Source organism: Phacochoerus africanus, chromosome 4 (genome assembly GCF_016906955.1).
Source record: "Phacochoerus africanus isolate WHEZ1 chromosome 4, ROS_Pafr_v1, whole genome shotgun sequence".
In the NCBI taxonomy this organism is placed as follows: domain Eukaryota; kingdom Metazoa; phylum Chordata; class Mammalia; order Artiodactyla; family Suidae; genus Phacochoerus; species Phacochoerus africanus.
This window is the reverse complement of record NC_062547.1, coordinates 71,976,521-71,999,729: the sequence shown is the minus strand read 5'-3', so window position 1 is coordinate 71,999,729 and position 23,209 is coordinate 71,976,521. Positions and strand designations below refer to the sequence as shown.

Genomic DNA, 23,209 nt, shown 5'->3' with positions numbered 1-23,209 from the left:
GTATCTGGTGTAGATTTTGAAGGATATCTGAAAGTTTCCATGTGGGGTCTCTGGTATGTTTGGGGCTATGTGATGTCTCCTAGATGTAGGTGTCTGCTGCTTTGGGGACAGTTGTTTTTTCAGATTCTGAAGAGTTTGGGGATATTTGACAGACTTGGGTGGGGTGTCTGACCTATTTTGGGGTGCCTGAAAATGAGTTTTGAGGACCTAATGGCATCTGCCTGGTGTCTGGTGCGTTTGGGGTACCTGTGGTACCTATGTTGGGGTGTGTGCGAACACTTGATAAATAAATGTATGACTCCTTTTTCCAAGATGTGTAAATCTACACTTCCTGTAATCTATGTTGCCCCTTTTTCGCAGGTGACAGACCTGTTCTTTCCATTTCTTGTACTTTCCCTTCTCAAACTTTTCGGCCTCAGACTCATGCCTCTTACCGACCCCAGGCTTCTGCTGTATCCCCCCGCCTGCCTCCTGCACCTCTAATTCCCCAAGCCGCCCCCCAGCCCCATCATCCTATCCCCGGAAGCCCCTTCCAGCCCCGCTATTCACCCAGGCCCCCTTTGACCCAAAAAAACGCCTCCCAATCCCGCTGACCTCTCCTTAGGACCTCTCCATAAGCGCCCCCCCCAATCTCGCAGATACCCCAGGGCCCCGTTGACCTCTTCCCCAAAAACGCCCCTCAACCCCACTGATTTTCCCTCAGGATCTCCTCTAGGCGCGCGCATGCTCCACTGACCCGCCCCTCAAGGATCGCCCTCCCCCTCTGACCCCTCGTCCCGCCGAAGCCCCAGACAAAGACCACGGCTTGCGGCAAAGCTCTGGTTCGGAGTCTGGGGTTCCCCGGACCCTCGGATCCTCAAGGCCCCGCCCCCTTCCGGGCTCACACCCTCTGACCCACCCTCGGAGGCGGGGCTGCACGTGCGCAATTCCTCCGTGAGGCTTCCCGCTTCCGGCTCCGCGCTGTGGGCGGCGGTGGATCCCGGGAGGCCGGGCGGCAGCGGACTCAGGGACGCTAGCGGAGAGCTGCGGACAGTAAGCGGCCCACGGGGGACCCAGGTGAGGGCGGTGGGGCGGACCTGAGGAGAAAGGAGCTCCAGAGATGGCTGGGGCCCAGGAGAGGCGCCGTCTAGCCTCAGGAGCGGCCTCCGGCGAGAGACCCCCGGGGCTGCCTCGGCCTCAGGCCAGGCCCCCTTGGTCTCCTCGGAGCTGGCTGGCGGATCCTGCTGTGCAGGCTGCCCTTTTAGTGCAGATAGCTCTGTTTGGCGAATGCAGAGTGCAGACGTTGCCCACCGGCCCCGTCCGAGCTCCAGCTTTCGGGCAGTGCAACCGCCCTGTTCAGGGAGGAAAGGACGTGGGTTCCAGTTTCGGGAGCGCCCGGGGCAGGACTTGGGATGTGGTGATAACCATAACAATTTCCAGCGCTGGGGTACTTGAAGCCTCCGGGCAGAACTCTTTCCATGGAGAAGTTGATCGTTGTGGTAACAAAACCACACAAAGTGTGTGGGGGTGTGTGTATGTGGGGGGGGGGTGTAGTTTCTCTCTTGGGGAGGAATCTAGATGGTGCAGTGTGTGTGTGTGTGTGTGTGTGTGTGTGTGTGTGTGTGTGTGTGTAGTTTCTCTCTTGGGGAGGAATTTAGATGGTGCGGTGCTGCTTTCCTTGCGGGCAGCTCTGAGCGGCCTTTGGTCCTCTCATGGTTTGCTGTAGCCGTCCTCCCCTTGTCCTTTCTACCTGGTGCTTTGTTGCTTGAGATCGAAGAGGTAGAAGAGATGGCTGGCCATGGGGGTAAAAAGCGTTCGTGAAGTTTTACCACGGAAATGGAGAAAACAGCTCCCCCACCCCTTGCTTCCTTTCCAGGAGAGTGGAACTCCAGCCAGGAGTGTTGAAGGGCCGGTCTCTTCTTGTTGACTAGAGAGAGTTCAGGACAGGTGAACAGCCCTATGGCCAAGGGCGATCTGAGGATGATTTTGCAGGTATCCTGGTGAATGATTAATTCTGGAGCTGTATGGAGACGTGTCAAGAGCTCAGGCTTGAGTGTCAGATCAGATCTGGGTTCTGGTCCCAGTTTTCACCTCCAAGCCTCAGTCTCCCCACCTTTAAACTGGGAATAAGGATTGATTGGGGATTTGATAAGATCACATGTGTAAGGTGCATAGCAGAGTGCCTGGCATATGGTGAATGCTCAATGAATGCTACATATTCTGTACATATGGTATGCTCCCAGGTCTGTATTTTTTTTAAGTTTTATTGTATTGAAGTATAGTTGATTTACAATGTTGTGTTAGTTTCAGGTATACAGCAAAGTGATTCAGTTATACATACATATTCTTTTTCAGATTCTTTTCTATTATAGTTATTACAGGATATTAAGAATCGTTCCCTGTGCTATGCAGTATGTCCTTGTTGTTTATCTGTGTGTTTGTTAATCCCCAAACTCCCAGTTTATCTCCCCCCTCCCCCGCCCGACCCCGACCCCTGTTATCCCCTTTGATTACCACAAGTTCGTTTTCTGTGTCTGAGTCTGTTTTGTAAATAAGTTCCTTTGTGTCATTTTTTTAGTTTCCATATATGTGTTATCATATGATATTTGTCTTTCTCTGACTTCACTTAATATGATAATCTCTAGGTCCATCCGCATTGCTGCAAATGGCATTATTTCATTTTTTAAAAATCCCAGTCCTGTATTTTTAAGTTGACGTCCCAAGTAATAAAGAGTCTGGAAAATCTAAGCATCTCAAAACGTTTACTTCGCTGTCAATAGTTTGCTGTTTCTATGGGTCAAGCGTTTTTGGGGGGTGGGGGGAGTTGTTCTAAAGTAAGAGCATACAGCCAGTAGGCATACTAAGTTTCATTCTTGTAAATGTAATTTGTTTGGGTTTTGTGTAGCTTACTTTCCTTTTAAACGGCAGACATGAGAGAAAGGGGAAAAGGGCATCCTTGGATTCTTTTCTTTCACCTTTTATCTTAGGTTGATTTGAGAATGCCCCCACGTTGAAAGTTGTGGTGGCACATACATTGTTTCTGGCAGAAACTGGTATAATTTTCATTCTTGTCACACAGTAGCAATTACAGCTGCAAGGCCTTTGCCCTTGTCACCAGCCGCTGGGACTGGGGCTGTGGTCACCAGCTGTGCCTCCCTGGTGTTTACCTTCCACATGTTTAGCATATTTCTGCTCCTGGTGTCAAGGTCTCCTTCGTTTTTCCTCCCTCATCCTGGATCCTGTTTCTACTTCCTCAAATTCCATCGATGACTTTTTAAACATTTTTCATCTCGTCACTCTTAAGTAATTTAAAACCCAGAGACCTTTGTTGGGTCCAGCCAATCAGTGTTTCTTTGTTATTTGTTAGTTAAACTTTACTTTTCCCCTGAAAGTGGTGAAGAGCTGCTGTGTTTTGAAAACCCTCTCTCCTGGTGCAAAACAATTCCAGCCCCAGCTCCGGAGCAGCCTGTAGGAATTTTTTGGAGGAATGTGGCTGAGGGGGGAAGGGGGGGAGCAAACTGATTAAAATAATGTCCTCGGGAGGTCTCATTGAGAGGACCCCTGCAGCTTTGCTTAGTTTTTAAAGTGTGTGTGGGTAAAATTGCCTTGGGTGTAAACTAAATTCAACCTGTGTGCTTGGTCTCTGCTTTTTTTTCTTAGGCAGATTTGTAAGATTTAAAGTTGCAGCTGGGTATTATTCAAAGTAGCAAATGCACAGCTGATTTACCACCATTTGTTGAGATAGATATTGTAAAGGTTTAACTAAGGAGTTCCCTCATGTACTTTTTTTTAAATTAAAGTATAGTTGATTTACAGTGTTGCGTCAGTTTCTGCTATACAGCATAGTGAACTAGTCATACATATATATCAATACATTCTTGGTTTGTTTTTGTTTTTTTTTTTTGCTTTTTAGGGCTGCACTGAGGCATATGGAGGTTCCCAGGCTAGGGATCAAATCAGAGCTACAGCTGCCTACCTATGCCATAGCCACAGCAAAGTGGGATCCAAGCAGTGTCTGTGACCTACACCACAGCCCACGGCAACGCCAGATCCTCAACCCACTGAGCAAGGCCAGGGATTGAACCTACAACCTCATGGTTCCTAGTCGGATTCGTTAACCACTGCGGCACGATGGGAACTCCTCCTACATTCTTTTTCTCATGCTATCTTCCATCATGTTCTGTCACAAGTAATTGGATAGAGTTCCCTGTACTATATAGTAGGACTTCATGCTTATCCATTCTAAATGTAATAGCTTGCATCTACCAACCCCAAACTCCCATCCATCCTACCTCCTCCCACCTCCCATTCATATTATTTTAATACATTGTGAGTGGTATATTTTAAATGCATGTCACTTTTTTTCTTTTTTAATACAACCATGAGGGTGTGTTAACCTGCTTGTGGCACAACAGGTTAAGGATCTGGCATAGTCACTGCAGCAGCTTGGGTCCCTGCTGTGGTGCAGATTCTAGTTCTGGCCCTGGGTGGGGACTTCCACATGCCACAGGTGTGGCCAAAAAATAATAATAATAATACTGTAAAATTAACCCTTTTTTGGAGTTCCAGCTGTGGCACGGTGGGATAAGGATCCAGTGTTGCTGCTGTTGTGGCGTAGGTGGCAGCTTGGGCTTGGATTCAGTCTCTGGCCTGGGAACATCCCTATGCCGCAGGTGGTCCCTATGCCGCAGGTGCGGCTGTAAAAATTTTAAGGAGGAAGGAGAAAAGGGAGTTCCCGTTGTAGCACCGTGGGTTAAGGATCTGACCACGGCAGCTTGGGTCACTGAAGCCTGGGTTTGATCCTCAGCCTGGCTCAGTGGGTTAAAGGATCTGGCATTGGCTGCAGCTGCAGCATAAAGAAAAAGGGAATGACTCACTAATACCAGTGACGCGAGGCTGGATTACCGACATTAGTAGATTCTCATTCTCCTAAAGTTGATTACAGACTCGGGTCCCTGCCGAGTGGGAGATGGTTACAGAGTCCTCTGCGTCATCCATGGTGACAGGCACGTGAGGGTCAGAACGTCACTGCGGTTGTAGCCCAGGCACAGGTTGGAAAGCCCTTTCTCCTGAGGGGTGGTGGCTGGGATGAGCCTCACGGCTATTAGCAGAGGGGGGACAGCATGTACACGGCTCAGAGTCAGGAAACCACGTGCTATCCGTTGACTAGAGCCGAAACAGACATTTCATCTGCTGAGTTGAGCCTGTGGAGGACTCACTGGCTGTTTCTACCTGTGGGTGGAAGATGGTTTGGAAGGGGCAGAGGCTGGCAATACGGTGGCAAGTTGGGAGATGCTTTGGACCCAAAACAGATGGTGGAAAGAGGACAGACTTCAAGGGTAGATAGATGAGTGCCCTGGTGGCTCAGCAGGTTAAGGATCTGGCTGTGGCTTGGGACACTGCTGTGGTGTGGGTTTGATCCCTGGCTGGAGAACTTTGCATGCCATGGGTGTGGCCAAAAACAAAAATAAGCAAACGAAAAAGATAAATGTGCCTGCGGTGTGGGAGAGAGTGTGACAGAGGTGATGGGGTCGATGATGGGCCCTGAGGTCTCTGTTACACATCCTGGGCACATGCAGTTAGCAGATGACACTCATTGGTATGACCAGTTTTGGACCCCTCTCGAAGCTTGTCTTGCATTGGAGAGGGGGCAGGCTGTGTCCCCTGCCCTCAGATCAAGGGTGTCTCCCCCCATCCCCCCATCTCCACCCGAGAACAGGGAAGAGTTGCCCTTCGTAGATCATCAGGGACCCTGAGGTTGTAGCTCTTTGGGATGGAGTGGGAGCAGGGCAGGATAGTGCTCAGTGTCTATTAAGAAAAGCAGTCACTGGAGTTCCCGTTGTGGCTCAGTAGTAACAGACCTGACTAGTATCCATGAGATGTGGGTTCAATCCCTGGCCCCTCTCCGTGGGTTAAAGGATCAACTTTACTGTGAGCTGCGTATAGGTCACAGATATGGCTCGGATCCCGGTTGCTGTGGCTGTGGTGTAGGCCGTCACCTGCAGTTCTGATTCAACCCCTAGCCTGGGAACTTCTATATGCTGTGGATGTGGTCCTAAAAAGAGAAAAAAAAGAGAGCAGTCACTGGGAGCAAGGGGTTGGTGGGAGAAAGAGGAAGGAGAGAGGCTGAGAACCCAGTAGCTAAGTGATGCAAAATCCATTAGAAATGAAATCTGATAGCAGAAGAGTGATCTGGTTACTGTGCTTATGTAACCAGCAGCCGAAGCCTCAGGAGTCACCTCAGTGGTTTCCCGTCCTTGCAGTTTTAGGGCTTTTCTGGCCATTCCCAGCAGACATCAGCCTCCCTCCCACCCGCCCAGTGTGTTATACATGGACACCTGTGTCTCCCCTCTGTTCTGGAATTATAGCTGGCCACTATCACCACATTAGTCTTGTGAAAATATCATCCAGAGATGCCCTCATCCTAACCCCTAAGTTCTTCAAGTATGTGGCCTTCCATGGCCAAAAGGAACTTGGCAGGTGCAATTAAGTTAAGGATCTGGAGGTGGGGGGATGCTCCTGGATTATCTGGATGGGCCCAGGGTCACTGCAAGGGGCCTTGTGAGAGGGAGATGGGAGAGCCTGGGTCAGAGAAGGAGATGTGATGATGGAAACAGAGGTCAGACAGAGGTTAGAAGATGCTGACTCAGAAGACAGAGGAAGGCGCCACAAGCCAAGGAAGGCAGGCAGCCTCTAGAAGCTGAAGAAGGGAAGGAAACATTTTCCCCCAGAGCCCCCAGAAGGACTCCGACCTTGCCAACCCATTTTGACCTCCAGAACCAGAAGAGGATAAATTTAGGTCATTCTCAGCCACTGTCTGTGGTAGTTTGATATAGAAGCCATAGGCAACTTGCACACCTGGTTTTTCTTCTCCTTTGCTTGGAAACTCAACCTTCTCATTTGACTTGGGAGCCCCCCCCCCCCACCATATACACACCTGCCCCGCCTCCCCTCCCTTTCAGGCCTGCTTTTGTGGTGTTGGAGGTGTGGCTTCAGCTCTCTAATCCTCAGTTTCCTGTCCATCACATTAGAAAATAGTAACACTCCTTATTTCATAGGGTTGTGGGGTGCTCACAGTGTTTGGGTATTTGGGTGTGTTTGTTCGTTAGTTCAGTCGTTCATTTAGCAGATTATTACCTGGCACCTGCTGTGAACCAGGTACTAGGGTTGCAGCAGTGAACACAACTTTGCTCTCTCTGTCTTTTTTTTCCTTCGTTAAAAAAAACAGAAAAAACTTCTTGGAGTTCCCACAGTGGTACAGTAGGCTAAGGATCTGGCGTTATCTCTGCAGTGGCCTGGGTTCGATCCCCAGAACAGTTCAGTGGGTTAAGGATCTGGCGTGGCTGCAGCTGTGACATAGGTTGCAGCTACAGCTCAGATTTGATCCCTGGCCCAGAAACTGCCATATGCTGAAGGTATGATCAAAAAGGGGGGAAATTTTTTTTTTTAATTAAAAATAAAGAAATAGGAGGTCCCGTCGTTGCTCGGTGGAAATGAATCTGACTAGCATCTACGAGGATGCAGGTTTGATCCCTGGCCTTGCTCAGTGGATTCAGCATTGCTGTGAGCTGTGGTACAGATCACAGATGTGGCTCGGATCCCATGTTGCTGTGGCTGTGGTGTAGGCCGGCAGCTACAGCTCTGACTAGAGCCCTAGCCTGGGAACCTCCACATGCCGCAGGTGTGGCCTTAAAAAAAAATAATAACTTCTTTCAAAATTGTGTGTGTGTGTGTGTGAAAGAGTGTGTGTGAGAGTGTGTGTGTGTGCATTTTTTTAAATGAAATGCAACTACAGTGGTCTGCTCCAGAAATTCCGGGAAACAGTTGTAAGTCCCATCTGGTAATTCAGTGCTTCTAATTTGTCAGTAGCCCCTCTTGTCCCATAATCAGGAAGCTGAAACCTTCCTTGTGGTGTTCCTTCCTCTTCTAGAATGTTCCCAGAGCTCTGATCGAAGGGGAAGGCCCCCAGCTTCCCCGTCTGCTGGGGAGATCTCCGCCATCCACAGGGTCGGCCATTCAGCTTCTGCTTTTTGAAATGGGATATTGTCATTTCATATACCATAACTCTTCGAAAGAGTATGGTTCATTGGTTTTTAATATAGTCACAGAGTTGTGCAGCCATCACCACTGTCTCATTCTAGAACATTCTCATCATCATCAAAAGAAAATCTCTTACCCATTAGCAGTCACTCCCCATTTTCCTGTCCCCAAACACAAACCTACTTCCCATCTTTGGATTTGCCTATTCTGGCTGGATATTTCATATAAACAAAATAATAATATGTAGCCTTTTGCATGTGGCTTCTTAGCATAGCGTTCTCAAGTTTCATCCATGTTGTAGCCCAAGTCTAGCTGTTTTTAATGTGTAACACAAGCATTAAAGGAATAGGGACATGGGCCACGCCAGAGGTGTGCACAGGCTGCCCCAGGGCAGCGTCCCATTTCAGTCAGTTGACCTGACAGCGTCCTCTTGCGGGTATTGATTAGTTTCCTGTCCTCTCTCTGGTAAGACTCCTCTACATCTGGCTGCCCGCCACACTGTCCCACAAATACTTAGTGACTTGGACAACTGATCGCCAGTCAGAGTAAGCAGAAATGGAGTTAAGGTGAAATCTGAAGGCCTTCTAGATGTTTTTGTTTTTGTTTTTTAAGTGCACCTGCGGCATATGAAAGTTTCCAGGCTAGGGGTCAAATCGGAGCCCATGCCACGGCCACAGCAACACCGAGTCCTAGCCACATATGCAACCTATGCTGCAACTTGCAGCAAAGCCAGAACCTTAACGTAATGAGCAAGGCCAGGGATCAGACCCATATCCTTAGGGATACTATGTCAGGTTCTTAACCCACAACAGGAACTCCTAAATTAACACTGTTCCTAGAGATTTTAAAAACTGGCTTTTCTTTGGTCTGGAAGTTCACCTTGTAGATAGGCTTGAGGATGGGGGCTTCTGGGACACTGTTGTGTGTTTGGTTTTGACCATGACCATGATGAAAACTAACATTTTACACAGTGACTCTGTAGGCGTGTGCATGCACACACAAACACACACCATGGGATCCAAAGTTTTACTCTGGTATTTTCTATTTTATCATAAACTCTTTTCCCAACTCACAAATGGGACCAGTCCTCAATGTCAGAATGCCACCTCAGGGTCCCGGTATACCAGATGGTAGGGAAATGTTTAGAAAAGGATGAAGCACTTGGTGACACATTAGTAGCTATGACTTTTGAGGAACGTATTAGCTTTCTAGGGCTACTGTAACAAATGACTGCAAAGCAGGTGGCTTAAAAGAACAGAAACACATTCTGTCATGGCTTTGGAGACCAGAAGTCTGAAATCAAGGTGTCTGCAGAGCCATGCTCCCCCAGAAGGCTCTAGGGAAGGGTCCTTCCTCGCATCTGCCAGCTTCTAGAAGGTGGCCCTAGGCAGTCCTTGGCTTTGGCGGCATCACTCCGGTCTCTTTCTCCATCTTCTTTTGGCCTTGCCTTCTGTGTGTCTGTCTGTCTCTGTATCTGTGCATCCATATCTCCCTCTTCCTTATAAAGACACCGTCCTGTGGATCCAGGGCCCACCCCAAATTCAGGATGACCTCATCTTGAGATCCTGGACTTGATTACATCTGCAAAGACCCTGTTTCCAAATAAGGCCACATTCTGAGGTTCTGGGAGGACCTGAATTTGCGGGGGACCTTATGCCACTTACCTCAGGAACTTTCTGTTTCCAGTGACTTGTAAATGAGAACAAGTTTATAGTAGTCATTAGTACTTAATTCTTTCATGCTTTAGAACACATCATCATTTTCAGATATTTAAAGTTAAAATCAGTGTTGAGCGTCAGCTCACTCTCGGGAACCATAAGTGAGGAGAAGAAAGGACAGATCTTTTTTTTATTTTTTGTCTTGTGTCTGCACCCACAGCATATGGAAGTTCCCAGGCTAGGGGTCATATTGGAGCCACAGCTGCCGACCTACACCACAGCCACAGCAACTCAGGATCTGAGCCATGTCTGTGACCTGCACCACAGCTCACAGCAACACTGGATCCTTAACCCACTGAGCGAGGCCAGGAGTCGAACCCACATCCTCATGGATCCTAGTCAGGTTCATTAACCTCTGAGCCATGACAGGAACTCCAGGGCAGATCTTAAGAAGAACTGGTTTCTCACTTGGAAAGCTTCTAAATCTTGATCCTCTGTGAATGTAATTTGCTATCAAGTGCAAATAGGTGCCCAGTATATTACAGTGGGTCGAATGTTTGGCTGTTTGCCTGTACTCTGTACAAATCTACTACTTCCCCATCCTTTCAGATACCCCCCCCCATCAAATTCAAAAGTCTTGGGAGTTCCCTGGCAGCCTGTCGGGTTAAGGACCTGGCATTGTCACTTCTGTGGCATGGGTTCAATCCCTGGCCTGGGAACTTTAGCATGCCATAGGCACAGCCCAAAAAAACAAAAAACAAAAACAAAAAAGTCTTGTTGATTTAGAGAGGAAAAAAAAAAATATTCTGTCTGCCTAGTCCTGCACCTAACTTACATAAGTACACGAAAATGTTTTTTTTCCTGACCTTGAGACATGAGCTATATTAAAATATATTCAAGCTCACACCGTTGTGGTACTGAAAGGAATACTAATGAAGGTTTTGCAAGGTTGTGGAATTTTCCTAACATTGGAGCTGCTTGCCGACTTAACAGCTCAAGCCGGCCTTCTCGGGATGGTGGGACCTTGAGATGCTCAGAAACCCACCTCATTCCACCTGTCTGCTAACAGCATCGGTGCTTTCGGGGCCCTGGTATTCAGAAATGACCCCACAAAATTAAGCCACTTGGCTTCCTTTATTCCATCCTCTCTTGCGTGCCAGGGATTAAAAATGGGAGCTTCCCATGTTCCACGAGCCTTGCTGGGTGCATTTCGATTGCTGGGAATAGGCCCTCCTTTCCAAAACAAACCAATTAGATAAGGTAGAGCAGGGTTCAGCAGGCTTTTTTTTTTTTTTTTTTTTAATTTATAGTTGTACAACCTGAGCAGACTTTTTCTATAAAGAGCCCAATAGCAAATATCATAGTTTTTGCAGGCCACGCAGCTTGGGTCACAGCTAATGTACCTGCTGAAGCAGCCCCAGATGACATGGAAACCAGTGGGCATGGCTAGGTGCCAATAAAACTTTATTTACAAAAACATGTTGCTGGCCTGTGGGCTGGGGTCTGCCAACCCCTCCAATAGACTTGTGCTTTTTACAGTTCTCTTTCTAGGGCCAGGACTCCGATCATATCAGTTTGGTGCAGGGGACAGGAGTTCCTCGCAGGTGTGACTTTCCCCTGGGAACTCCCTGTGGAGGGTCTTTCTAAGCCTCTCCCACCCCCCACCATCCCCACCCCCTGCCACCATTTCAGTTGTCTTTTGACAGCAATGCAGTGCCCTTGAATAGTTCCCCAGGCCAGTGCAAGCAAATAGGTTTTTTTCTGGCAATGGACGTGTGTATTTTTCTTTCCTGCCTTTAACAGAATGCTTTTTATCTGCTGAAAGAGAAACCCACTGGCCTCCATCAAGTGTTTGATTTCCTCTGCCCTCCTTACAGCCACCTCTGCTCACATTTGCTCTTTATTTCCTACATTAAAGTTTTTCAAAATAATAATAATAAGGCCAGTTGTGGTTTTCTGGAAGATTTCACATGTGTAGTAGCTGCACCTGAATTAATCTTTTGAAAATCATTGGTTTTCATTCAAGTGTTTTTCAGTCACGTCACTTTGATTTCTGGACAGTCAGGTGGATTAACATAATTGTTTAAAACTTGCCAACGAGGAAGCCGGCTGCCCTTCCTGGCGAGGCCTCAAGGGATGCAGTTGTTTTGCTGGGGTCCCTGCAGTTCAGCATCTGGCCTCTTACGGGGAGGGACTAGGAATGCCCGTTCACAAGGCATATGCTTTTTCAGGGTCTGACCTCCCTCTGGGTGAGGCTGAAGGTGCCTCCTCCTGATGCCAGAAAGTAGCGTGAAATGGAGCAAAGGGCAGCGGCGACGCCCTAGAACAAGCCTGGACAGTGCAGGGGCGCCTCGCTCACATTCTTTCCCAACCGTGCTGATATTGAAGCGTCGAGGTCACACCTCTAGCGTCCAGACCAGATTTGCCCCTTTTCTTTTTTCCTTTTTTTGGCCACTCCCACGGCATGTAGTCGTTCCCGGATTTAGGGATCGAACCCAAGCCACAGCAGCAGACTGAGCTGCCGCAGTGACAGTGCAGGATCCTTCACCGGCTGCCCCACAAAGGAACACCCAGGTTTGCCCCTTTTCAACCTCCCATGGAAAGACCGTTTCCATTGGTGGTTGATGTCATCCTTTAGGAGTGATTCTTACTAGTTTACTCTCTTTTTTTTTTTAAGCACTATAGAATTTTTTTAAAAATTGAAGTATAGTTAATTTACAATGTTGTGTTAGTTTTAAGTGTACAGCAAAGTGATTCAGTTATACACACATACTTTTTCAGATTCTTTTCTATTATAGGTTATTACAAGCTGTTGAGTATAGTTCCTTGTGCTATATAGTAGGTCCTTGCTGTTTACATGGGGTAGTGTGTATGTGTTAATCCCAAACTCCTGATTAACTCCCCCCCACACCTCACTCTCCCCTTTGGTAACCATAAGTTTGCCTTCTATGTCTGTGAGTCTATTTCTGTTTTATAAGCAAGATCATTTGTATCACTATTTTAGATTGCACATATAAGTGATGTAATTATGGTATTCGTCTTTCTCTTCCTATTTGCACTTAATATGATAACCTCTAGGTCCATCCATGTTGCTGCAAATGGCATTATTTCATTCTTTTTTATACCTGAGTAATATTCCTCTGTGGGTGGGTGGGTGTGTGTGTATCATATCGTCTTTATTATTCATTTTTGATGGACACTTAGACTGCCAGGTCTTAGCTATTGTAAATAGTGCTGCTATGAACATTGGGGCACATGAATCTTTTTGTATTGGAGTTTTCTCTGGATATATGCCCAAGAGTAGGAATGCAGGATCATATGATAATTACTGGTTCACTCTTGGCAAAAAGCTCCAGGGACGCCCTGCAGTGGTTAAACTTGTTCATCAGAATAACTCAGAACGCCAAACCGAGTGGTTTTGTTCCTGTATTTCCATGAACCGTCCTTGTTAAATGCTAGGGGAGCTTGGAGGAGTGAGTGAAAAGGGCAGGCCTCCTAGAACCCTGTGGGGTTTCCTGGATGTCGGAACCAGTCACTTCATGAAGCTCTCAGGGTCCCATCCATTATGCAAGACATCTTTCAGTAGAGAAAGCGGGAAGAAGTTCTTTTTTTTTTTTTTTTAAAGGGCCACACTCGTGGCCTATGGAGGTTCCCAGGCTAGGGGTCGAATTGGAGCTGTAGCTGCTGGCCTACGCCTCAGTCACAGCAACTTGGGATCCGAGCCACGTCTGCAACCTACACCACAGCTCACGGCCAGGGATTGAATCTGCGCCTTCATGGCCTTCATGGATGCTAGTCAGATTCATTAACCGCTGAGGCACAACGGGGAACTCCGGGAAGAAGTTCTTAAGTGCTGCTTGCATCTGCCTTCTGTCCTGGGGATCTCAGGTTCACGGGAGAAAGTCCTAATCCGTGATGGTTGAGGAACAGATGCTTACTCTGAAAGTGAAGTTTCCTGCAGCACAAACTGTGCCTTTTTTTTTTTCCTGAAAACGTTTTAACCATTTTTAAGTGTAGACTCACATTGTTTTGCAACCATCCCCCCACCATCCATCTCCTGAACTTTCTCATCTTCCCAAACAAACTCTGTTCCCATTCAACGCTAATTCCCCAGCCCCTGGCAGGTGCCATTCTGCTTTCTATATCTAAGAATGTGACTACACCGAATCCTTCATCTATGTAAAATCATGCAGTATTTGTCCTTTTGTGACTGGCTTGTTTCACGGAACATGACGTCCTCAAGATTCATCCCCATCACCCTGCAGGGTGGGTTAGTAAAGATGAGCTGCCGTCATGAGCCTTAGGGCCAAGCTGAATCATTAGGGAAAATGGTGTCACACCAGCCTTATTTCCTCTTCTGGCAGGTGACCATCTAGTCCGGTAGACCAGAAAGACCGGGTGGGGTATGGGGAGGTGGGAAGCGTTAGATCACTTCCTGGACAGCACTCTTGGGGGCAGAAGTGAGACGCACACGGAGATGTTAAGACAGTCCTGAGCTAATCACCCATTACCATGCTTATAACTAGTTGAATCAAAGTTTTTCCAGAGCGCGGTAATTCATGAGTGTTGACTTCTTAGAGTTTGACACCCCCCCCACCTCCGTTCCAGCCTATGCTCTGTCCTGCCTCATCATTCACCATGTAATTTAGGAAGACAGAGATGTGGGATGTTCGCAAATCAAAGCTGGAGGGGTGGCCTTCACCTCTTGTGTCGTAGAATCAGGGCCCCACTCAGCTACTGAAGCATTTGGCTGAAGCCAGCAAAATGGACCTCAGGGCAGGAGTGTTTCCGGATTCCCCGCACTTCCAGCCTGGGTGCCAGGCGTGTGTGGGGCCGGGTGATTCTCTGTGGTTGTGGGACGCCAAGCAGCATCCTTGGCAGTGACCCGCTCCGTGTCAGGAGCACACACACACCCCTTCCAGGAGTAGGGATCACAAATGTTTCCAGATGCTACCAAACGCCCCCCAGGGGAGAGAATCACCCCCAGGTGAGCACCACTGGTTTAAATAAGCAGCTGTGGAAACATAGGGTGGGGAAATGGGACCAAGTGACAGCCTGTGAGAAAACAACTTAGAGATTTCAGGTGATAGTCATAATAATAGTTTGAACCCGTGGTTCTGAGAGGAACTACTCTCCCACCCCACCCCCACCCTCCCATGTTCTGGTGCTACTTGAAATAAAGCAGGGACCCTAAAGGCAGTCATTTCCCTGCCTTGTCCCATTCAGTCCCCAGGCAGCTCTGCAAACCAGTCTCCCTAGCCCTGGAATCTCATCCACCCCTTGGCTTCAGATACCGTCCTTTGCCCAAATCTCCATCCCTTTTCTAGCCCTTTACCCCTAGGGCCTGTGTCTGCCATCACCCCAACAGCTGAGGCGACTCCCACTCAGAGTTGAACTTGCCTCCTCTCCCCCTCCCAGCCCCAAATGTGTCCTTCCTGTCACCCGGGTCAGGTCCTGGCACCCTCTACCCTTGGCTCTCCTCTTCTGTCTCCCTACAGCCACCCTCAATCCCTTCTAGTCTGTTCCCAGTCGCACCTGCTGCTTCCAGAAGCAAATCTGATCTTATACCCTCGTGCATAAATCTTGTTGTGGCCTCAGTGTCAAGAATAAAGTGTGGGAGTTCCTGTTGTGGCTCAATGAGTTATGAACCCAGCTTGTGTCCATGAGGATGTGGGTTTGATCCCTGGCCTCGCTCAGTGGGTTAAGGATCTGGTGTTGCCATGAGCTGTGCTGCAGGTCGCAGGTGTGACTCAGATCCCATGTTGCTGTGCCTGTGTCAAAGGTCGGCAGCTGCAGCTCTGATTCCACCCCTAGCCTGGGAACTTCATATGCCGAAGGTGTGGCCCTACAAAGCAAAAAAAAAAAAAAAAAAAGAATAAAGCATAAACCCCAGGTGCCGCTAAAGCCCACGACGGACCCTTTGCCAAGCATTCCCTCCACCCTGCCCCTCCCCCCACTTGTCTCTCCTCTTGAACCCCACACCAGGTGCCTCCCAGACATCCCTTCCTCTCCCCCTTCAGCAAATGTTTGTCGAGCATCCATCCTGCCCCAGGCCCCATGCTGACAACACAGAGTCTAGTTGTGTAGTGTCTTCCTACCCCCGCCCCTCCCCAGTTTCTGGCGTTTCCTCTCTAAGTAAACATGAAAATGCTGTTCCTTCCTCATGATCTGTGGATTCCAGGTTCACGGATTCACCTCCTGGCGAAAGTTTATCTCTAATGCCCCAAGCCAGTGCTCACAGAGCTTTCTTGGCCACACAGAGTGGCAGAACACTCTTGAGTCGCCCCTGTGCCCATTCCTAGCTGAGACTGGATGAGGGGCAGTCTGCCTTTCCTATCTCAGCTTGTTCTGTAAACTAGCATCCTTTTTGCGGTGTATTTAGTACCATATTTTCTGTATCCTTATGCTTTCCATTGGGAGTTTCACTGTTAAATGGCCCCTAGGCCCAGGGAAGCGCTGTCTAGTATCCTAAATGCAGGGAGGCTGTACAGGGAAAACAGTCCGTGTTATGAGACCTCTGTTCAGGTGTGAGTTAGAGCTGTTGGCCACGAGTTCAGTGTCAATGCATCAATGTTCAGTAAGGCACCTTTCAACAGAAATATACATCACACAAAGTCCTATATTAATGGGTTGACAAAAATATGACTAGAGGCTCGTGGAACCTAACCCCAGATTTCCCCTAGAAGCAACAGCTCAGATCCACTAACTCATCATGCATAGGAACTTTATAGATGTGACTATATAGACGTGACTACTGCCCGAGTGGATAGAGAGACCTCCCAGCTTGGGCCTCCTTGACCTTTCCCTTCCCGTCTGCATTGCAGGAGTGTCTTCCCTCCAATCACGTTTGTCCCCTGCACCCCAGGCTTACTTGCACCCTGAAGAGCCCCACCCTCCGCAAAGGGCCCTCCCCATCCCCAGCCTGTCTCAGAAGCAGGCCTCACTTGGAGGCCTATGCCTCTCCCAGGCCTGCTGCAGGACAGGCATCTGTCTCCCTGTCTTACCCTCCAACCCTCCCTCCTCCAAACCCCTTTTCACTGGGAACTCCTCATTCCAAGGAGCCACTAGCTTGTAACCACTTCATTCTGGATTCTGGCCCCTGGGGCATTCTTCCATGTGCCCCGGGCCAGCCAGCTTAAGGACAGGTTCTTATAGGGCATCAGTTTGTCACATGGGGAGTCTGGGACACAGCCTGCCCAGGTGGCCTTTGCTTTTTCAGCTCTGCAGTGGGTGGCCACCGCAGGACCCCTGAGCTCAGCCCAAGGCCTCCCTTCCAGCCTGTGAGCACTGGAGATGATCACTCATGAAAAAAGGCCAGCAGTTATTTTTAAGTCATATGCCTTCAATACTGTATTTCACTTAAAGTAGATAAATGTACTTTTATTGGCCATTTTTGGGTGTAGATCCAGCAGCCTTCCCTTTTCATGGAAAGTCATCATTTCTTGCTTAAAATCGGACCTGTGGTATAGACTCTGCTCTCTAATTTTCCATTTAGTCAGAGTTGAAAGAAACTTCCAGCCATCCAAATGCCAAATCCTTTGAAATAGTTTTAGATTTACAAAGAGTTTTTTTAAAGGTCATGTTGGAGTTCCCTGGTAGCTCAGCAGGTTAAGGACCCAGCATTGTCACTGCTATGGCAGGGATTTGATCCCTGGCCCAGGAACTTTTGCATGCCATGGGATGGGCTCAGCCAAACAACAACAACAACAACAAAAAAAAAAAACCCCACAAAAACATGCAGAGAATTCCCACACACCTTGCACCTGGCTTCCTCCTAACCTTACCTTTTTTTTTTTTTGGTCCTTTTTTTAGAGCCACACCCATAGCATGTGGACATTCCCAGGCTAGGGGTCAGATCAGAGCTGCAGCTACCAGCCCACAGCTCTTGGCAACAATAGATCCTTAACCCACTGAGCAAGGCCAGGGATTGAACTGGATACTAGTTGGGTTCGTTTCTGCTGAGCCACAACAGGAACTCCAACCTTTTTTTTTGGATTATAAAAGCCATACAACCATCACAGGAAATTTGTAAAATAGCAACATGAGGAGAAACCCACATAATCCCTTGCAACTACAATTCATTGTCATTTTGTTGCGTCACCTCCCGGGATTTTCTTTCTTTATACCTATTTTCCTGCAAGGTTGTCCTCATCGGTACAGTCGTTTGGAAAAGCAGTTTGGTGATGCATACCTAAAACCGTAAAGCACTTCCAACATTGCCTCCGTGATTCTGTCACTTTGACCGCTGAATGTGATTGGAATGCATGGAGTGTCTGACCCAGGAAGGTGATTAAAGTGATGCTTAAAACGACATAGCAGCATGAAAAATGTGGAACATTTCATATTTGCTATGACGATAACTGTCAGTGTATACACCCAGGCAAATAAAGATCAGGGCACAGAGTCATTTCAATGATGGCAAGTATATTGGTTGATTTTAATTTTAATTTCTCCTGAGGCTTGGGTTGCAGCTTTAACAAAATTTTAAGTTCACTCTTGTACTATTGAGGGATCAAATTCAGGTAACAGTGACATATGGCCTTTTTTTTCATGCGCCCTTATCAGTGTTTCGTGAGGGCCATTTCTTATCAGTCAGGAATCTTTGCAGGTGAAGAGTTTGTACCACATTTGTTCTTCGGGATCATAATACACAGCCAGCTGGATTTATGCCCAAGAATGTTCTACTTTATTCTTCCCCCACCCCAAGATGACTCACCTGTAGCAGTTTGCCTTAGTTACTTCTTACCTTTACTAAACAAGAATAATTTAGAGAAACACCATCTTGGCATTAGATATTAATTTAGAGACATGCCTTATTCATGGATGGAATAATCAAGCCTGTCTCCCCCCTGCAAAGAAAAAAACTCTTTGAGGCTAAGGTTTGTTAAGAATGTTGTAGCTCACGCTACGGCGCACTGGGATCAGCGGCGTCTTGGAAGCCCTGAGACTGGCACAGTGGGTTAAGGATCCAGCATTCGATCCCTGGTCTGGCACAGTGGGTTAAGTATCCAGCGTTACTGCAGCTGAGGTTTGGGTTGCAGCTGTGCCTCGGATCTGACCCCTGGCCCAGGAACTCCATATGCCAAGGGGGTGGCCAAAAATGGAAAGAAAAAAAGAAAGAATGCTAATTCACTCCCAGACAGCGTACCAGCTACTCAATCAACATCTAGTGATTTAGGCACTAAAATCTAGCATCTCAACCTCATTTTTCCCCTTTTGCAAAATCAAAGTAATATTTTCCTATACATCACCTCACTGAAATGATGCTGTACTGCTTGCTGGAGCATAGGGACAGAACGGCCTGCTTCTGCCGGGATAAAGTTCTCACAATATTTCCAGTTAGCTGCATATGTATTTTGTGCAATGCAGCATCCCTGACTCCCGTAAGGAAAAGCAGCTTCGAATGGCTTTCAGGGAGAGTGTGGGTGAAAAAGTGCATAAGGATCCAGGGGGCCGGGGGTTCATTAAGACACGAGCCATGAGTATTGACAGTCCCTCATTTTCTGACTATGTCCTTCCCCTTCTCCCTTCCAGCAGAGCCCGATCTGTTACATAGAGTTTTTGTTTGGTTGGTTTTTTAAGTGGGAAGGTGGCAATTTGTCTTTATATTGAAATAGACCGGAAGTGGCTTTTACCTGGCCCTCTGCAGGCCTCACTTTTGGGTATCTGCTCTTGACCTTTCTGGCAGGGATGAGGTTTGTCCGTGTACCTTGAGCACAGAGATGAGTGACACCTGACCCCGCCCCCCTCAAAGAAGGTCAAGGTTTGATGAGGGCTGAGGCAGTGCAATGAAAGCGGTGTGCATGGGGTTAAAGGAAGCACAAAGGAAGGCCTGGGCCGTGAGGGTGGGGAGCAGGGCGGGGTGGCCTAGAGGGACTCTGGCCCTGCCTCAAAGCAGGTGGAGCAAAGGGGCGCCTGGGCAGAGGGCCCCCCCCATCCCCCCGGTGCTGCATGACAGTGCGCTTGGGGTATAGGGTGCAAATGGTGACAAGAGGTGAGGCTTGGGAGGGGCCTGTACCCTGGAGAGTCTGGCACAACCAGGCCAGGGAATTAGGACTTTATATCAAAGCCATGGGGACGCTGATCAGGTGTGTGGAGAGCCACTCAGGCAGCAGGTGCAAGTCTGGACAGGCAGCCACCCAAGAAGGTTGCAGCCTTGGCTAAATGGCCAGGGCTTGTCCCATTGGCAGAGGGAGGGCCCTGCACAGAGAGGAGGAGGCTCCAGAAGAGCCTGGGGAGGGGCCCTGGGGACAGAGGGAGAGAGAAAGAGTGTGTACGGCGGCAGGGAGGCTGCCCCTCCTGAGAAGTGTGTCAAGTTCAAATTCCCCAGTGGCGGGGGGGACCTTGCTCCTAACTCACCACAGCACTCAGCAGAGATCTTTTGTGTGGATCTGAAGGATCCGCAAATCCGGACCCTCCACTATGCTTGCAGAGCGCAACCCAGCATGCCCCCCGGCAGCTGGGGGTACAGTACCTGAACAGACACAAGCCTTCTCTCAGAAAGCTTCTGGACAGTCCGTGCTGTGCTGGGGGAACGTTGGACTGTGGAAATGTCGGCAAGGGGACCCAGCTAATCACATGAATTTATCCCTAGAGAGTGTCCGTTGCTGATGAAAATCTGTCACGCAGATGTCCCTCACAGTTTAATGGATAACCCCAAGAAATGTTGCGAGTACCCCCAGGAACCCTGCATTAGAGCAATGTCCACGTTTGATAAGTGATGTTATAGCCCTTGCAGAAGAAAGCAGTTGTAAAGGTTTCCGCAGTATGTCTTAAAGCATGGCAGAATGTTTGTGACACATCTTAAGCAGAAGGAAAGGCAGGGTGTACAATCGTTAGTTCAGCGGGAGCTCACCCACGTATAAGGTCAAACCGCATGAAATGGTTTCTGTAGGTCAGAAATGGTCGGTGGCCAGCGACAGCGTGACTTGTTGAACAGAAATAGAATGGAAAGGAATGCGCTCAAATAGGAGTTGTGGTTCTGTCTGGTTTGTGAAATCCTGGACGGTTGCTGTTTAATAATTACAGAAAACTGGAAATTCCTCACCTGCATTCACATCACCTGCTGCATTACGGAGCCCCCCCGCCAGGAGAACCTGCTCCCATACCTGCCTCTGGGCCAGTCCTTCAGGGGACCGCCTTTTACCATGCCTGGGAGCCTTCCGGGGTTCTGTCCACCCTCTGGATGTGCCTCGCTCACCGGAGTCGGCCCTTGACGGGCCTCAGTCTGCCTGCGTCTCACCCTCCAAAGTTCCCATTAGAACACGACTTCCTGGGGGCTGCTTCCTGCTGATGAACTCACTGAACTCCCTTGAACTCAGGCCCGAGAGAAACTCCAGGGCAGGCTTGGCCGGCCAGGAGCCTGGCCCTCCTGACTCTGGTTGTCGCGCTCATAGAGATGTGACCTAAGATGATGACCCAGCCCTGTATGCACCACACTGTTGATTTACTGAGCCTGCTGACAGGCACCCAGAACTCCCTTGGTTTTTTCCACCTATGCTGCTGCTCCAGGTGGGGCACCCCTCCGCCCCCACCTTTGCTGAATCTCTTGATATGGCCTTCATAGCAGCCGATCAGGATGGTTTTTTGTTCACTCATCTCTCTCTACTTCCCAAACAAAATTTGAGGCAGCTCCTCTGCTCCATGTCATCTGTGAATTTGATAAGTGAGCCTCCTGTTGTCTCATCTCAGGCAAGACTGAGGACAGAGCCCTTTGGCATTCCACTAGAGACCCCTTTTCTCCTTAAGATCAGTCCATCACCAAGATTGAGGGTGAATGCACGGTAAATTTTAAAGTCACCCAACCTGCAATCATTGGTCCCTAATTTCCCCCTCAAATTAATTTACAGGGATGTCACGAGGGATTCAGCCAGCACCTTGCCGTTGTTCATAGCTATTGTCTCCCACTATGCCCAGAGCCACCCAGGATCATCCATTCACTGTAGTGGCTATAAACGCCTTCTCTAGTCGCTCCACTCCAGGGCTGCAAAGCACACCTCTTAGAGCTGAGTCTTTTTTTTTTTTTTTTTTTTAAGGGCCACAGGTACAGCCCGTGGTAGTTCCCAGGCTAGGCATCGAATCAGGGTTGCTGCTCCGGCCTACGCCACAGCCATGCCAACACTGGATCCTTAACCCACTGAGCGAGGCCAGGGATCGAACCCACATCCTCATGGATACTAGTTGGGTTTGTTTCTGCTGAGCCATGACGAGAACTCCTCAGAGCTGAGTCTTGATTTTATCAATGAAACAGGAAACCTGGGATTCACAGCCTGTTTGCCATGCTCACAGCTTATCAGCCATTTTTGACCGCAGATAAACATCAAGATTGTAAGAGTAACTTCTTTCCTCCTCCCGGGAAGCAGGGTCGCCTTGCCCTTCTGTCATTTCTGGTGTCCTGCCCTCCACAGCTCCCCAGAGGTGCTCCACACAGGCTCAGCTCATCTCCCTACCACTTGTCTCTGTGTCTGACATGAATGTCATCCGATCTGGTGACTTTAGTTGGTGCAGCCTGTGCCCCTGGGCTGCCATGTGCCAGGCACTGGGAAGCTGAGGTCAGCTACACATCCCTCGTCCCACCTTGAACTTCTACACCCTTCTCAATGTGTTTTCTCTGACCCTTCCCGGTCAAAGGGCTATCTCACCAGCAGGAGAGACAGCAGAAAACCATAGTTAAGGAGTTGCCTTCTTTCTCCCCACACTCTGGGTCCCTAATTTTTTTCTTTATAATAGTGGTAAAATATACATCAAATTTATCACCTTCGCCACCTTAAGTGCATGATTCAGTGGCAGTGAATACACTAACACTGTTGTGCAACCATACCCACCATCCGTCTCCAGAACTTTCTCTTCCTGAACGGCACCCCTGTCCCGTGAAACACTCACCTCCCCAGCCCCTCCGCCAGCCCCTGACTTCCACCATCTCACCTTCTATCTCTAGGACTTTGATACTCAGGGTCTCTCATGTTAAGTGGAATCAGACAGTATTTGTGCTTCTGTGTCTGGCTTGTTTCATTTAGCATCATGTCCTCAAGGTCTATCCTTGTTGCAGGGAGTGTCAGAATTTCCTTCCTTTTTAAGGCTGAGTAATATTCCAGTGTTGTGGGTGGACCACATTTGTGTATCCAGTCATCCATCAGTAGATACTTCGCCTACTTCCACCTCTGCCTAATGTGAATAATGCTGCTGTGAATATGGGTGTCCCTAAATATTTCCAATTATTTGTCAGCCCCTTCTCTCTGCCCCAGTAGGGGCCTGGCCTATTCTTATTCTTTTTAAACACACCTCAGAGCACCCACACACATACCTTTCCAAAAATTATTCTTTTGGGGAGTTCCCTGGTGGTCTAGAGATTAGCACGCAATGCTTTGACCTCTGCAGCCTGGATTCAGTACATAGGCTGGGGACGGAGATCCCACATCAAGCTGTTGCACACCTTGGAGTCCCCCGCGCCCCCCCAAAAAATCTGTTGTTTTTAACGAGGCTCAGTTCCTCCCAAACTTAACTTGGTTTTTGTTTTTGTTTTGTTTTGTTTT

The 23,209-nt window shown here is 48.5% G+C and overlaps 1 protein-coding gene across 8 annotated transcripts in view; it reads left to right on the top strand.

The window, feature by feature from the left end:
* The window catches only part of ARHGEF18 (Rho/Rac guanine nucleotide exchange factor 18), a 95,986-nt gene that overhangs the window by 38,669 nt on the left and 34,108 nt on the right, over window positions 1-23,209 (top strand). Inside the window, exon 1 of one of the 8 annotated variants that reach the window (XM_047777290.1) lies at window positions 777-1,032. The exons of 6 other annotated variants lie outside the window; for them this stretch is intronic. The gene's annotated coding sequence lies outside the window, so the exon portion shown is untranslated. Of the gene's footprint in view, window positions 1-776; window positions 1,057-23,209 lie in introns of those variants that run through there. One more of the 8 variants, XM_047777291.1, reaches the window with a different exon arrangement.